Source organism: Halyomorpha halys, unplaced genomic scaffold, assembly GCF_000696795.3.
Source record: "Halyomorpha halys isolate HHAL.00 unplaced genomic scaffold, Hhal_1.1 Scaffold99.1, whole genome shotgun sequence".
NCBI lineage: Eukaryota > Metazoa > Arthropoda > Insecta > Hemiptera > Pentatomidae > Halyomorpha > Halyomorpha halys.
The window spans coordinates 651,802-667,422 of record NW_027108239.1 but is presented as its reverse complement, the minus strand read 5'-3'; the positions used below and the strand labels follow the sequence as shown (position 1 = coordinate 667,422).

The window sequence follows — 15,621 nt, the reverse complement described above, 5'->3', positions numbered from 1 at the left end:
ATGTATTATAATATAAATATAATGTATTAATACTATGTGTTAAATTTATATGTTTATATATTGTTACACTATTTGGTTTATTATTTATTTTTTGTTGACCATGATTTTATCTTGTATTTATTAAAGAAAGAAAAAAAAGGAAAGAAAAGTGTCAATGCACTTTGTATAACCCAATGGTTAAGGGAAAATATAATATTTAGAGATATATAAAAAATTAATGAAGAAAAAAATATGAAGAATTATTTTTAAAAATATAAAAGTATATAAAGGGAAAGGAATAAAAATATTATAAGTTAAATGTACTATATCTTTACACCATAATATTCTAAAAGCATTACTGAGAATACTGTGTCAGGAACAGCCCTATACAGTCGGTCAGCACGATTTTATCAATAAAATGTTTTTCTCTTTATTTCTACAATCAGTAAACTAAATTTTATCCAAAGAAAGATTGATTGAAAAATAATATTTAACATATAGTCAACCATATAGCATCCAAAGCAATTCCACAATCTATTTTAGCAAAATCCCGGATTTCACAAGATTTTCCGTACTCTCGACAATCGGAGGCAGGTGACAGGATCTATGTTTGAGTAGAACTACCAGCTAGAGGCAGAAACATTTACATAAGACGGGTTTGTTGTTACAGCCGGTTGGAAGAATGTCGCCCGTTAAATTGTCCGGTCCGTAATCTTTTAAGGCCGGAATGGACCACACGTTAACTGGCAAGCCACTAATTGATAAAATATTCAAAAGGTAGAGATAATTGAAGCTTGGCTCCAGGTGCGAAACTCCACTTTTATTTGAATTTATGATGCCCGCTTGAGTGTTATTTTTTATAAAACAAAGATTATTTACTCTTTTTTATGCCTTGATTCCTTGAAACAACGTTTTACGACTACCTGGTTTGACCTTGTGTAATGGCTTATAACAGCTTCCAGCTTGGTTGAGTTATTCATGTGGGCTATTATTCGTACATTAATTTTAAAAAATAATCATGAATTTTCTTTTTCGTTTTCACTCCGCTTCTTAATCGTTATCTCTATCCCTATCTGTTTCTCTTGTATAAACAATGTTCCCAGTTAGATCTTGGATTTAAAAAAAACAAAAAAAAAATGAATTATATATTTACACTTAAACTTAGCCGGGCAAATCGTACCTGAGTACTGAATAGATTACTCAAAATATTTTGAGTACAGAGCACATTACACATACTCAACACATTTAAAGATGAGTGTAAGTAAAATAATCTGTACTCATGAAAACCCTTATGAATTCATTCCCCAACCAGTGTGGATACGTGTATTTGTAATGTTTACAAAAAAAAGTAAATCTTTCATATATATATAAGGATAAAGTAACCATACTCATCATTTAGTACTTTGATTATTGTCATGCGAAAATTTTCATTTATTAATCGACATAAATATTGCAATGACAATGAAAATATGCATTAAGTGTGAACATTGTGGTCGACCAGCTGCTTCCAACAACGATTTTTTTGTTTTTTTTATAAACTTCATCGACGAAAACACACGTTCACATAGGTAGATGTTTTTAATAAAGCTGACTTATAAACCAGTATATTCTGTATTAGTTTGTTTATATTAAATTATAAAATCTTTTTAAAAATAAAGGATTTTTTCATGTCTGATGGGCACTCGCTGGCCGTAAGTTGGTCAACCTAGGTCTAAATATTAAATTTTGTGTTACATTTTGACAAATTTTTCTTAGCTATACACTACAATTTTTATAAAAATTATTAAATGTGTAGTTTACCTATCTATTAAGCATATTCCTCAAAATACAGGTCATTTTCTGTCGGAATTTGTATGGTCGGTGCAGGACTTAGATTCGTATATTTTCTTAATATTACCAAAAAAATTCAATTAACTTCAATATTTAACAATTTTTTCTTAAATAAATTGAATATATAGAACATATGGTATCGCAAAAGTACTTTGAGGAATAAAAACGCAAATACACATTTCAGTTAGTTATAACGCATTCATCCGTCACTTAACGTATAATTTACCAGTACAATTATGCTATAATTGTTCTGTTAAAAGTGATGATAGTAATTATTATCCGTTTTCAATTCATAGCAGTCGACACTTACCTCACACGGCTTAGCTTGCCAGGAGGGAGCGAATGTTTGTTTAAAAAGGAACACGAGGTATATTCACAGATCAGATAAGCATGCCATAATTACAAGAGCCTCGGGCGTGAAGGCTTGCATTCTCGAATAATGGCTACAATGAATGATCTTGTCCGTTTCCCACCTTCAAACCTGTCTAAAAACCAACAGTTGCAAACACCGTAATAAACTTAGTGTTAGCTCCTAGATAAGCAGTATCGATGACGCGAAGTTGATCTGACAAGTCTTCAGATGCGGAAGGAGACGTCTGTAAGTCGCAATGGGAATTATGTTCATTGGCAAATGATAGCCTCACTTATAAGTTATGGAAGAATTCATATTTAAACCCTTGAGACCGTTTAAGGAGAAAAATATTATAGAAAAAACTTTCTTCTTTAAGTTAATAAGGAATAATTGTTATATATAATAAAGAGAAATATAATTTCTCTTTTCCAGTGATCCATCACAAAAATGAAATTTATTATGAAAATTATATTTTAATTTATGGACTTGTCATACGTTAAAAATTTCAGTATCCACACATTAAAAAAATATAAATAATGAGTAAACGAAGTTATTGATAATTGAAAATGAAGAAATAAACTAAAATCAAATAGCAGTGATAGTAGTAATATTTAAAACAAATATTTAAGTTAAAAACTAATTAATTAAAAATAAATAAATAAATATGATAAAACAGTTTATATGTTAATATAAAGGTTCGAATCCGGCTAGATAATTATTTAATCTGTTACTGTAGTTGTGAGTCAAACATGTGGGCTTAGGAGCCTTCTGGGGTACATACAGCCTTATAAAGTTGGTTAGCCTAATAAATTAAAGTATAATAAAGGCGAAAGTCTGGCGGTTGAGAGTGATCATGTACAAAACACCTTGCACAACCGTTGTTCAAGAAACAGTCCTTTCTTACAGAGTACTGTACTGTTATGAAGTGTCAGAGCTTGAAGCGGTGCAAGTCTTCGTTTTTCATTTAAATATTATAATGTAGTAACAATGCTTTTCTCTACCATTTATTAAGTGTGTTTAAAAAACAAGCAAATTAAAAAATTCAGAAGTTGAGTGAGGCAAGTTAACCAAAACAACAGTTCAGTGCAGTCCTTACCTTTAACTGAATACTTTACTTTATCTCAATCCTAAGAATATCTTTTTTTTTAACATAAAAAATCAAATTTCTCTATTTTCGTCACCATTTTCAGAATGTCGGATGAAAATCCATAAGATAACTGTAGATTTGTAGGAAAGTATCGCGACCATATCAGCCATAACCAGTAAAAATGAATAATTTTTAGAAATACACAATAAAATCTCATGTGAAGAAGAGAGATTTTATTAAAATCCTGGATTTTTCGAATATTTTATCAGCTTTTCAATAATATAACTAAATTCCCAAAGCTAGTTTAATTTCGAAGATTTAAGATATTGTCGAGCGTGATTCTGATCAAATCACCTCCTAGCACTGCCGGTGTAGTCACAGTGTTACAATTTACCTTACAATTTACTGCAATCCGGACCCTTCTTGTATTGTAGCAGTATAGATTGATTTGATTAATCAAAGTAGATATCAGAAAATTGTTTGATGCGTGCACTGTATCAAATTTGCTTAACATTTTTTTCGTTATTCAAACTTTTTTTTTTTTTAAATTAATTTGATTTTTTTTTTACCCATTAGAGGGCAGTTGTTTGTTTAGTTAGGTCTGCGAATGTCGTTGTTTCCGTTATAAACTTTACTTTTCTCTTTTATTAAGAATTATTATTTTTATTGATTTATTTTATCTTTTTTATTTTAATTATAACGTCGTATATAGTTAGGGGTGTATTTTTGTACGAGACTATACCCCCTCCTATAATCAATTGTTTAAAAAATATATCAGCCATGTAAGGCCCACCAGGCCGATCTGGTTCTTATTCATATAATTTTTATTTTTATTATTCAATTTTTTTTCCTTATTCACCAAAATTGGAGCTGTAAATCAGAGAATCCACCATATAGAAATGAGTAGGTCGAAAAGATTGGCCTTTGGGACTGGGATCGAAGAAGTGAAAAATTACTAAAGACTATTATTTCGATTGCGATGATTGCCGGTGGCATCAGAAAGGGCTACGTCAGAAGATCTAGCTAATTTTTTAGCTTAAACCGGTTTCCGTCTGAAATGTCCGTGTGACAGGTGGCCCCGTCCCGCTTCCCAACTGGTCAACCGCAGGAGAACGCATTTAACCAATTTCCAAAAACAGTTTTGAAGCCGCAAACTACGGTCTTGCGGGATAAAGCTTATTAGTTAGAACATATGCTGATTCCCACTTCTTATGCCCGTGGCCTGGAAGTAAGCCACAGCTTCTGATTAGAACACGTGCCGAGACGTGTGTGTTAGCTTATCTAAGAAAAAAAAGGGTAGGGATGGAAACGATTGGAAAAGAAATGGAAGTTATTACGAAATTCGATAATAAGACCTGGAGATACACTCATGTGAATGATGGTATGAGGAATAAGCTACTATTCGAATTTGATATTGTACATTTACCTTTCTCTTACATTATAATTTGACAACATCCGCAGTAAACATTAAAAACCATTTAGGATAAGTTTTTTAGACACTTACTAACAACTTTAGCATTGACAAGGATTCCCTTTGTTATATAATAAGGGGGTATTCATGATCTTAGTGCTAATGATGAATTAGCATGTTAAAGCGTATTAAATGGAGAAATATTTCCTTATTTTACCATGTTAAAACGATACAACGTATAAAATGGTTGGGAGTCTGTTAATAGGTCTTTTAAATGGGGATGACGTCACGCAACAGACCAGCTGAGCTCGTCACTATTTTGTTTGTTGTCGTGTTAGGTTACTTGCTCGTAGTTTGTTTTTGTAGTGTTTTCAATGTTTTTATAACTAATATAGCAATGGATGACAATAATAATTATGTAATAACAGTTGTCAATTAGCTCATCTTGATTCTCTCCCTCACAAGTTAGAAGATCAACAAGACACTCAGTAGCCAAACTTTCATACAACTTCCACTTTTGTTGTAATAAATTGCTTTAATCAAAATGCAGAAGTAAACAAGAACATGCAGTTTTGGAAGAAAAAATTATAAAACATGTTGTTCAGAAAATCCGCTAGGAGCTCTTATGCATTTAATATTTAACATGACTTTAAATACGGCCGCTCACAATCCTTTACTTATACATTTAACATAGTACAACATTTTACATTTAATACATCATGAATACCCCTTATGCAACAAATCCTAATTTAGGAGTGTATAACATTTTCAGTATCAACGTATTTTATTCATGAACTGTAAAAAAAAATTATTTTTTTTCTAGTTGCATATGATACAACTTAATTTTGTGAAAAATTGGTTTATTATTTATTATAATTTTTGTTGATGTATTTTTATAAAAAAAAAAACCCATCCATAAGAGAGGAACACGACAAATATTCGCAATGACAAACAGATACTGACAGAAGAATGTGACTTATAATCTTTTTTACCACTCTAACAGAAGTTATAAATTTAATGATTTTTAATTTTGAAGTCTTCGAATTGTAGATACAAATTGTTTGTTCCTTCCGCCTGAAGCACCAATTTTTTTTTAGTCAGCTTTAAGATTTGTATTGCCTAGCAATAGTTTTGATAAAACGCAAACAACATATAATAAACAAACAGTTCTGTTATAAGAATTTGAGTTCTGTATTGCCTACGAAAATGGATTAATTCACTAACTGAACTGTGGGATGTAAGCCTATAAAATTTTGACTCCCCACTTGTCGAGCATGGGCGCGAACACAATGAGTTATTCGTGGTACAATTCGTAGCAGGACGGAGCTTGAATATCAAGTGGCCGCTGACTAATTAAACGGACAGGATTATCTAATCCGACATCCCAACTTTTGGCAGTGGAAGAAACCGTGATTCCACGGGCGGGTTCGGAATCAGAATTAGCCAACGCCTATGTCACAACACAAATCTCATTAAAATAGTGGGGAGTTTGGGCAGGGGAGGGAGGCTTCCACTGTTCTTTACCATAGACTCATCGACATCTTGTAATTTTCTGTAATTGCTCCACAATCTTATCAAGGGATTTACGAACTGGTCCGGATATTTACGGCCCACTTCCGTGCGACGAGACCATTAGGAGACGCGGTGAAGTCTTCGTCACCAGCCGTGACCAAATTAATGAGTTCTGATTGGCCCTAACCAGGCCTGGGACTGAGTCGAGGAAGCTTTTTATTGGTCGAGTTTCCTTATTGCTACTAATTCGTGATTCGAAGATTTCACCAATCCTGAGTCATCGTGAGCCCGTTCCGATGTATCCTGAATCTAAAAGTATCGATGATTGAGTGGCTATTTGTATAGGCTTTCATCATTGATCGATTCGATACTGATGATTCACTTTTTATAGCCTTGTGGCAATCTCAATAAAAATGTCTATACAAAAAATGAGTTAACAATTTTTACAATAGTTCCTCTTTACAGTACTTTACGGAAAAGAAAACGTTCCATGGCCAATCACTTATAAACTATTATTTATTTTCTAAAACTGTCAGTTACGATAGTCATACTTTATACGATTCATTAATTTATGACTTACTAGCAAAGCTTCGACAGCACTAACGGTGCCTATGGAATTGTTATTCGATTGGCATGGACACAGCCTGTCTGATCTCGATATGGTTGGCAAATCAATGTATGCAGGTGTTATGGTGCTCGGCAAGCCCTTGACGGCTTCGGCCTTGTCATACTTAGATAGTTGTCCGGAGTGATGCATTGCTTTGACACCTCCCGTCAAACGATTACTAAGTTCGTCCTGACAGGGATAAGTACCCTGGCTTCCTCGTACTTAGGCGAGGTCGAACTGATTACGTAGTGTCGGAGGACGGCCTATAAATCGATTGGGATGCCTTTGGATGTAGCTGCTATCGACCAGTAGTACTTTGAGTGATTGATGACAGGGCTTCGTCCGTTCCTTGTCCATGTTCCCTTTTGGTCACGTGTGCCTGTATTGGGCATTGCCCTCAACTCTTATCCAGTAGTGTCTTCCTTCTTCTCATGAGGAGTCCAAGAGCCGAAGGCTGTAGGTACATATCAGGGCTGTTGCACATTTCCTCGTAGCTTCTCTTTTATAATGCATTAGACGTATCAATAAACGAATATTATAAAATAGTAAATCAATTTATTTTCCGCTTACTTCTTAACAGAAAAAAATTGCAAATAGTTTCGCAAATTATTTTTTATTGAAAACAACATAAATAAAAGTTTTTTACACTGAACTGTATATGTGAGTACATATCACACTAAACCGTTATCTCATAAATTCGCAAGATTAACGAGAGAAGAAAGCGAACCTGCGTTTCCTACTGCAATTGAGGTGGGTGGCTTCTCCGCGTCATTTTGAGACCGCATATCTCCCATGAGTTGTCATATTTATTTATTGCACAAGAAACCGCACAATCATAAAATTCAGTAAATGGGTTACAATAAAATGTTTTGTTACTTTACTTGTGATTCTAAAGCACAGTTGTCACTATTATAGACGGATTCCAATCCAGTTGGAAGATATGATTTAAAAATCTTATATCACAACAAAATATACATAAACTTTATGATTGGGGTCATAACTTCGAGTTAGGATACGCCGTACAAACTAATATATGGTTACAACCATATATTTCACAGTTATGCAAGGATATAAGGACATGAAAAGAGTATTAAGCACATTCGGGTAAAGTAGCAGAATAGGTTTAAGAAAAGCTGGATTTTTTTGGTTACTTCTAAGTAATTTGACATGAATGAATTCACATAACCTCTCATATCTAAATTTTTAAGAATATAAAATACAATTATTTTCTTGCAAAAGAACAGTTTATGTAACTCGTGAAAAAAGTTACAAATAATCGGAAAAATGCACTTCGGAAATCATCACATAAACATATTATTTCTCATAAATTATTGTTAAATTGATAAATTTCAAAACTCGTAGTCATGATCAACGTTTCACAACATCCTTATATTTTTTATAATTTATATCATTGTTAAATATTGTTCAAAGAAAAACTAAAAAAAAAGTTAACTATTCTTTGAATTATGTTCTTAGTCTTAGCACATAGCATTTTCGCCATATTTTACAATATTTTTCAAATATTGTGAAAATTAATGTATGAAATTTATAAGTTCATTTATATTTTTAATCCCCTACATATTTAGAAGAACTAATGACACAAATTCTTCAGTAATTTCAGCATTAGAATATATTCTGAACCTTACTAAAACCATGATGACATCTCTTAATTTCAATTTTGAATATATATTTAGTAAAAATTTGTTACGAATATAACATTAAATATTATATGATTATTACTTCATAATAATAAACCTAAGACAAGACTACTGTGGTTATACAATTTTTTTTTTGCATAGTTGCATTGCTTAATTTACCATAATTGTAATTATTTAAACAAAAGTTTATGATAATTATTCACACTAATAAAAAAAGTCTTTATATAATGATATTCAACTATGAAAAATTTTATTTTACATTAATATTTAACTTGTTGCAAACTATTATTAACCAATTTGCATGTTATTGTGATTAGAGAAACCTCGAAGTTAATCTTGAAAAATCCGAAATTATGGTTTTTCGGAATGGTGGACGTCTACTTAAATAAATACTTGCACATACCATTTATTAGAATTAAACTAAAAAATTACACATTCTTCAAAAATAGATTTAAAGGAAACTTAATGTAGTGAAGAATGGTCTACACATCACTTGGAATTCATACGTGAGAAAGAAAGAAATATCAAATATTCGATAAGTCACAAAAACTGTTCTATGTTATGGAGCTCAGATTTGAAAGTATGAAATTATAGAAGAGATACATAAAACATTTATGTGACCATTGTTTGCTTGTTGCCGAATGCCATAGCAAACTATGCGTTACACTTGGAAACCGGAAGAATGTCACTATAATATATATAATATATTTTCAAAATGTTGGTTTGGTTCTGTGATCCCCAAGAAATATTCGAAAAGAGCTAAATTATCATTAGGAATTCTTAAGCACACCTGAAGCACGGAGAAAGAAAACCGTAGATGATATACTGCAAACCATAGACAATTTTGAAAAAATTGTTGGAGAGAAGATCGGAAGCACAATTACACTCACTTTAAAATTTTAACCAGAACAGATTTCATGTGTCAACGATGAACACAGCCTGTATATGACAGTACGGTGTTGAAGACGATAAACATTTAATCTTAATTGGAAACTATGAAGCACTGATGGCAGAGATATTTGTTCACTTCAAGTTGCAGCCTCAGGAAACCAGAGGATGTTTTCCACTTCCTGGCAATTTGTCCTATCCTGAGAGATCTGAGACACGTTTGGTAATAACACGTTATCAATAAATGAACTAAGACGTTTATTGAATAGAGAGAACTATAATTAATAATACAACTATCTACTACAGGGTAATAACTTTTAAGTATGATTACTTGTACAGATAAAATGTGTATGATAAACTTTTTGTCTTACTCTTTTTTTTTCCCTCTTTATTCTAAAATAATTTTTATTTTTTTGTAATTTTTTAATCATGAACAGTTTACTTTTTTTTTTTTTTTTTTTTTATTTATCCAAAACTTGTATTGTTGGATTTCTTTGTTCCATGTTTGGGAGTGCGACTGTGTGTCAGTGATTGTTCCGGATAGCCTTCGTTATATTTTACACTCAAGGCGCGTTCAACAGAGATTGAAAGTACAGTGTTTCACTATAGTAAGCTTATTTTTTTTTTTGTCATGATTTCGGATGGATTTTCAAGACACAATTATTACAAATTGTCTCGTGGCGAGGTCTTTCTTTCTTTGGATACCGTTCCGCTCTTGGGGTCTGAAACCACTCGAAACCAGGAAACGCTATTGTAAAAAGGCAATTTTCCGCGCGACACTTTGTGGAATGTCGAAGCTATCCAGGATGAGGTTTTGTCCCGGGCATGTGTCATGTCATTATTCCTCCCAGATCGCTGCGGCGATCAAGGAAGTCCGGTACGACCGTTGGCCCTCCGATGTTGACAATAGTCGCTTTGACAATGGTCCACGACCGGAATTAAATTAAACTATCTCTTTGGTAGATATTCCGTCATAATGAATTGGACGATCCGTGACGGCGTCGGGACAGTGTCAAAGGTACACGATGTTGGACTACAAATAAGAAGCAAGCGGTAGCCGCATAAAACAAATTCGAATGATGGTTGCAATTTAGAATTCAGAGATGCAGATTTATTATCTGCGCTCTGGGGTATAAATATTTATTAGCTGGGCATTTTGTAGTCAGGCGGATTTTATCATTGATTTATTCCACCTTGTAGTTATTAGACCATTCGTTAGGTACTACGTTCATGGTACTAGGGTGTAAATTGAATTATTTTTCTCTCTCATAAAAAAATCTAAAGTAAAAGTTAGTTGTTTTGCTCCAGAATTGGGATTTTTTTTTACATTTCTGAATTTTTAAACCACTTACTGGAGTAAAAAAAAAATGAGATATATACTTCAGCTTCCTTTAAGTACGAATAAAAGAAGAAAGACGATAGTATACTCTGTTATCTATGTATTTCATTTCTTTTTTCGGCAAAATTTATGGGTACATAGCAAACTTCACACCACTATCCAATTCTATTGAAAAGACTGGTATTTATTTTTCCAAGCATTTTCTCTTGCAACAAAAGTAAAAAAAATATATCGAAAAAGAATTTTTATTCAATATGGTTCTAATATAAATATAAATTAGACCTATATATAATTTTAATGATTTTTAATTGATCTTTAATTACTATTTTATTAAAACGAAGTTGAATTTTTTAAAAAATTGACAATAAACAAAACATAGGACTACAAAATGAGACTGGGTTTATGGAGAAAAGTATTCTCAATTCCTTGCGCAAGGTGATCTATCAAATTTTTTGGAAATTTTAAGTAAGATTAATAATTGAAACTTGCTATTTAATTACAGATGTTATTTGAACAATTTTATGATTGCACTTACATTTAAAATAAGAGGTAGAGAAAAGAAAATGCAAGAAAACTACGATTATTATTCAACTGAACTTTGCAGCTACCAATTCGAACTTTTCCTCTATTTCTTCCAAACCATACGCGTTAATTTATACTGGTGTGCAATTCAAAAATTACGCTTCTGTTTCTGAATAAGTTACGTCTTCAGAGCGCCTGATTTAATAAAATTAAATTTAAAATTATGTCGAATTTTGCTCTTCAAGCGCAATACCAACTGGTTTATAAGGTATTGTACGTGTTTAATTATATATATATTATTGTTTTAATTTATTTGTAGCTCTATTAAAAAAAATATATATTTTAAATTTTCAAAAAAAAGGTATTTAAATCTAAAAAAATATATTTTTTTAGTGGTCTTCCCTAATTCTCATCTAACAACCAAAACATTATCTGTGAAAACATTTCAATTGAATGTTGAATTCGATGAATATTCATGAGATCGTTTTGATAAAGCTGGATCAAAGTAATAATTTAAGAAAAAATAGCAGTAAATATTTCATAAGTAAACTTTTTAATGATTGTTATTTCATTATTTTTTTGAGAGATGAAATTTTTTTTTAAATTTAAATAACAATCACTGGAGTAAACAGGTAGATGAGCGTGCTCATTATATTTCATTTCATGAGTATTGCATTTAAATAAATCACGAATAAAAATAAATTTTATATATTTGTAATGAATACAAAAATACATTTGGGCCACACAATTTGAATTAACAATTTATTATACAATAAAGTTTTAAAATTTAGGAAGATAGGTATAATCTTTCGAGTCAGGCTATTGTGTATGTATACACGGCTATGAAACCTGATACAGCCAGTAAATTTTCTTTACGCTTTTATTGGTCGGAGATCGACAGTTAATTAAGTCGGCTCTCTTAAGGTTCAACCAGGCTTTACAAAATGGTTACCTCATCTTTAACCTGGGTCAAGGGAAAAAAATAGATGTTTGAGGATGATCGTATCACCCCCTTGTTTATTGGGGAAAAAAGTTAAAGTTTACGCTTCTAGGATTGCTTACTTCAGTCGTTTCTTTTAATATTTTTTTTTTTGTTTAGCAAATGATAAATTTGAAAATATAATTTTCGTATCTGCTAAAGCATAAGATTTCTAGAAAACCTATTAACAAATAGGTAATGACACCAGAAACCAAAATATTACTCATGCTAACTACTAATACTAGTCAGACCTAATCTGTTTAATTTTAATTTTTTAATATTTTTTTGTAAAATATTGTTGTATTTATTTATTTAAATATTCTTTTTTTAATAAATACAGTTTTCAATAATATTTTTCCTGATTAATTCTCCAATGTGTTTCTTCTTTTTTTTTTTTTTTCAGTAGCGAATAAGTATATTGTTCCCCTATTCTTCATTTAGTACACTATATGCAATTACATTATTTTTAGACATAATAAAAGCAGAGTTCAGGTCGTTTTATATTTAAACTAACACATACGTATATTTTCATTAATATTATCACTAAATTATATAAACTTGTCTTCTTTTTTTTTTTAATTTTTTATCTTTGTTGCCATTATGATTATTTTCGATTTTTCTTTTTTAGTCAGTCCTTCATAATCTCACTATACATTTTTTTAAATTAGATACATCAGATAAGAACTAGTCAAAAATTAAAATTTTTGTAATACTTCTGTACATAACAGCTAATATTAAGGAATACATCGTATAAACTAGAAAAATGAAACTATTTTCTTATTCATTACAATTAAAGTTATATTAAAATTAAATGAATTTACTATATTATACTGTGACTTATAAATATTTTAAAGTATTTTTTTTTTATGTTTATTTATTGCTATTTACAACTGTACATTATAATACATTTAGTAAATCTGATCTAAGTTAAATTGGAGTGTTACAGGCATGTAGAGAAACTACCCATTGGTAGCACTCTAATGACATTTTACATTTAGCTGGTCTCGTGGCCATCTTCTTTTCAGGCGCCTCGGAGGATTGTCAGGAATGGAAGAGGATGCAAGATTAGAAACTAGGGGGTTTGAGTGGTTAGAGAGTTTTAAGTAAATTTAAAATAATCTTTCTAATATTATTTTTTTTCCGAATGTAATTTATTATTTTTAAATAAATTAAAAATCTTCTACAATTGAACTAAGGTCTTAATTCTATTTAAATATAATATAAACAGAGACACAGATAAAAAGTGACAAGGCTCTGATAAACACCTGAGGAAATAAAACGTGGAAGTTGAGAGCGGGATATGTAGCCGGATTAACGGTGAGCAAGCAAATTAAATTTTATTTACAGTGTAAGTCGGCTATCGGGGGTGTGACAGTGTGCACTGGGTTTACGTTTGTCATCACACTTGTTGCTCTGTTGCAGGAGAGTTTAAACAATTCCCCCTCCAGGTGGTCCTCCCCCCACCACGGCGTCCAAGTGGGAGGCGCCTGCGTGACCACGCCCACTCCCCCCACCATCGTCTCCAGTACAGTCAATATCGGTAAAATGGGGACCCACACCCCCCAGGCAGCCGTCACCCTCCAACCACATTTATCCTCCTGTCTGGTTCCTTCCTCCCTACCGCCCACTTTCCCAGCCGGTCCCACAAACAAGCTTAAAAGCTCAACATTTCTAACCTTCGTTTCGTAAGTGAATGGTTATCTGTCGGTTACTTAACATAACAATCGTCGGCAAGAAGTTTTAGTCTTTGGAATTGAATACAAATTGGAGAATATATATATATATATACTATATTCGAAAACAGAAAAACTTTTTTACTCCCGTTATAAAATTAATTGACAAGCTAGAAAATATTATCATATCATTTTCAAATGGTGCTTTAAGCACTCCATATGACAGGATTTTAGTGTAATAAAATTTTAATATTAGTATAATAAAGATCTTGAATACTACCAATCATAAACTAAAGAATGAGAAATTTCTATCCGTTTGTGTGCTATGGATTTTGCTAAACCTCAGGGTTTGTAATGCTTTAGTAGGAATTTTCCTTCAGATTCTTATTCATAAAAAAATAAAATTAGGAGGCCAGTCAAAACAATTCTGAAAAAGAACACACTTTTTATACAATCATAGTCTTACAAATTTTAATAAAGGAAAATATGAATTCTATAAAAGCATCTTTGATGATCAAAAGTTATGGGTAATGTTTTAAATAAATGTTTATAATATAATGTTGGTATTTGGTAAAGTATGATTGGTAAACATGATTGCTCAATACCTCAAGTACTGGTGAATTATATGAGAGAAAATTTGTTTCACTAAGTTCATTTTTTTTTTCACTTAATGTATCGTATTTTTTGATAAGTTCATGAGACAGTTGAAATTGTAAATACTAGAAGAATCTAAAATGTTATATCTTAGTCATTGATGAAATTAGCGAAACTTCATTGTGTATTTCTAAAATCTTCATGAAAGGCGAATAGAAATTACGGAATCCTTAATGTATAAAACTAACAATTTAATTTTTCTGAATAAAATTTACACGTATTATTGATATTAGAGCAGATAAAATTACGAATCTACCTTAAGTCCAACATTTCGATCTACAATAAAGAATACTTCTTTTGGCACAAAAAATTTATTGAATTATTTATTTACTGGAATTATCGTAATTGAAATGATAAAATTTTTTATCTCGAAAAATGTATCGTTGCTATAAAGGGATCATTTTTTAAAAATTATTTCTTTCATTCTTTCTAGTAACAAATTAATAAAAGCTTACTAAAGTTTTTAATAATTATATTATATGATGTATTGAATTATAATTAATCGGTTTAGTATATAGTTTGTGATTAATTTATTTAAAAAACAAATAAGCAAATACATTTGTCTTTTAATTGTAGTTAAAAAAAATTAAACATCCCCGTGTGGATTATCTATTATTTCATATTTTAAAAACATACTGGTACACTTTGTAAAAAGTTATCCAACATAGAGGCAAAACATAATTGAATACGTGAGCTGGGTAATGCAAACTTGCAGGAGGGGGAGATGGAAAGTTGTGGAAACAAACTAACAACAAAGGAAAAGTTTCAAAGGAAATAAGTAAGTTCAGGGCCTTTCTAATCATTTTAGTGTCGGCTATCAAATAAGTCGTATACTATCGATTACGGGAGTAATTTTTCAGAAAAGTATGACTTTTACGGTATAATTTCATTTTAATTAGACAACCTAAATGAATTTTCATTTCGTCGTTGTTTATCTATCAAATATTTAAATAAATTTAAATGAAACGTTTCCCAATCAAATAGGACTTCAATATGAAAATATTACTCAGGTGAAAAAAAGATTAAAGTTTTCTTTTACCGATTTTCCATCCATCATTAAGAAAAACAATAATATGAAACTTCCATTAAAATACTTCATTTATTTAAAACTTTAAGTGAAAGAGTATATA

General features: G+C 31.1%; 1 protein-coding gene across 4 annotated transcripts in view; it reads right to left on the bottom strand.

Moving 5' to 3' along the window:
* Positions 1-15,621, bottom strand: part of LOC106677438 (optomotor-blind protein) — a 317,270-nt gene that overhangs the window by 132,705 nt on the left and 168,944 nt on the right. The window lies entirely within an intron of this gene.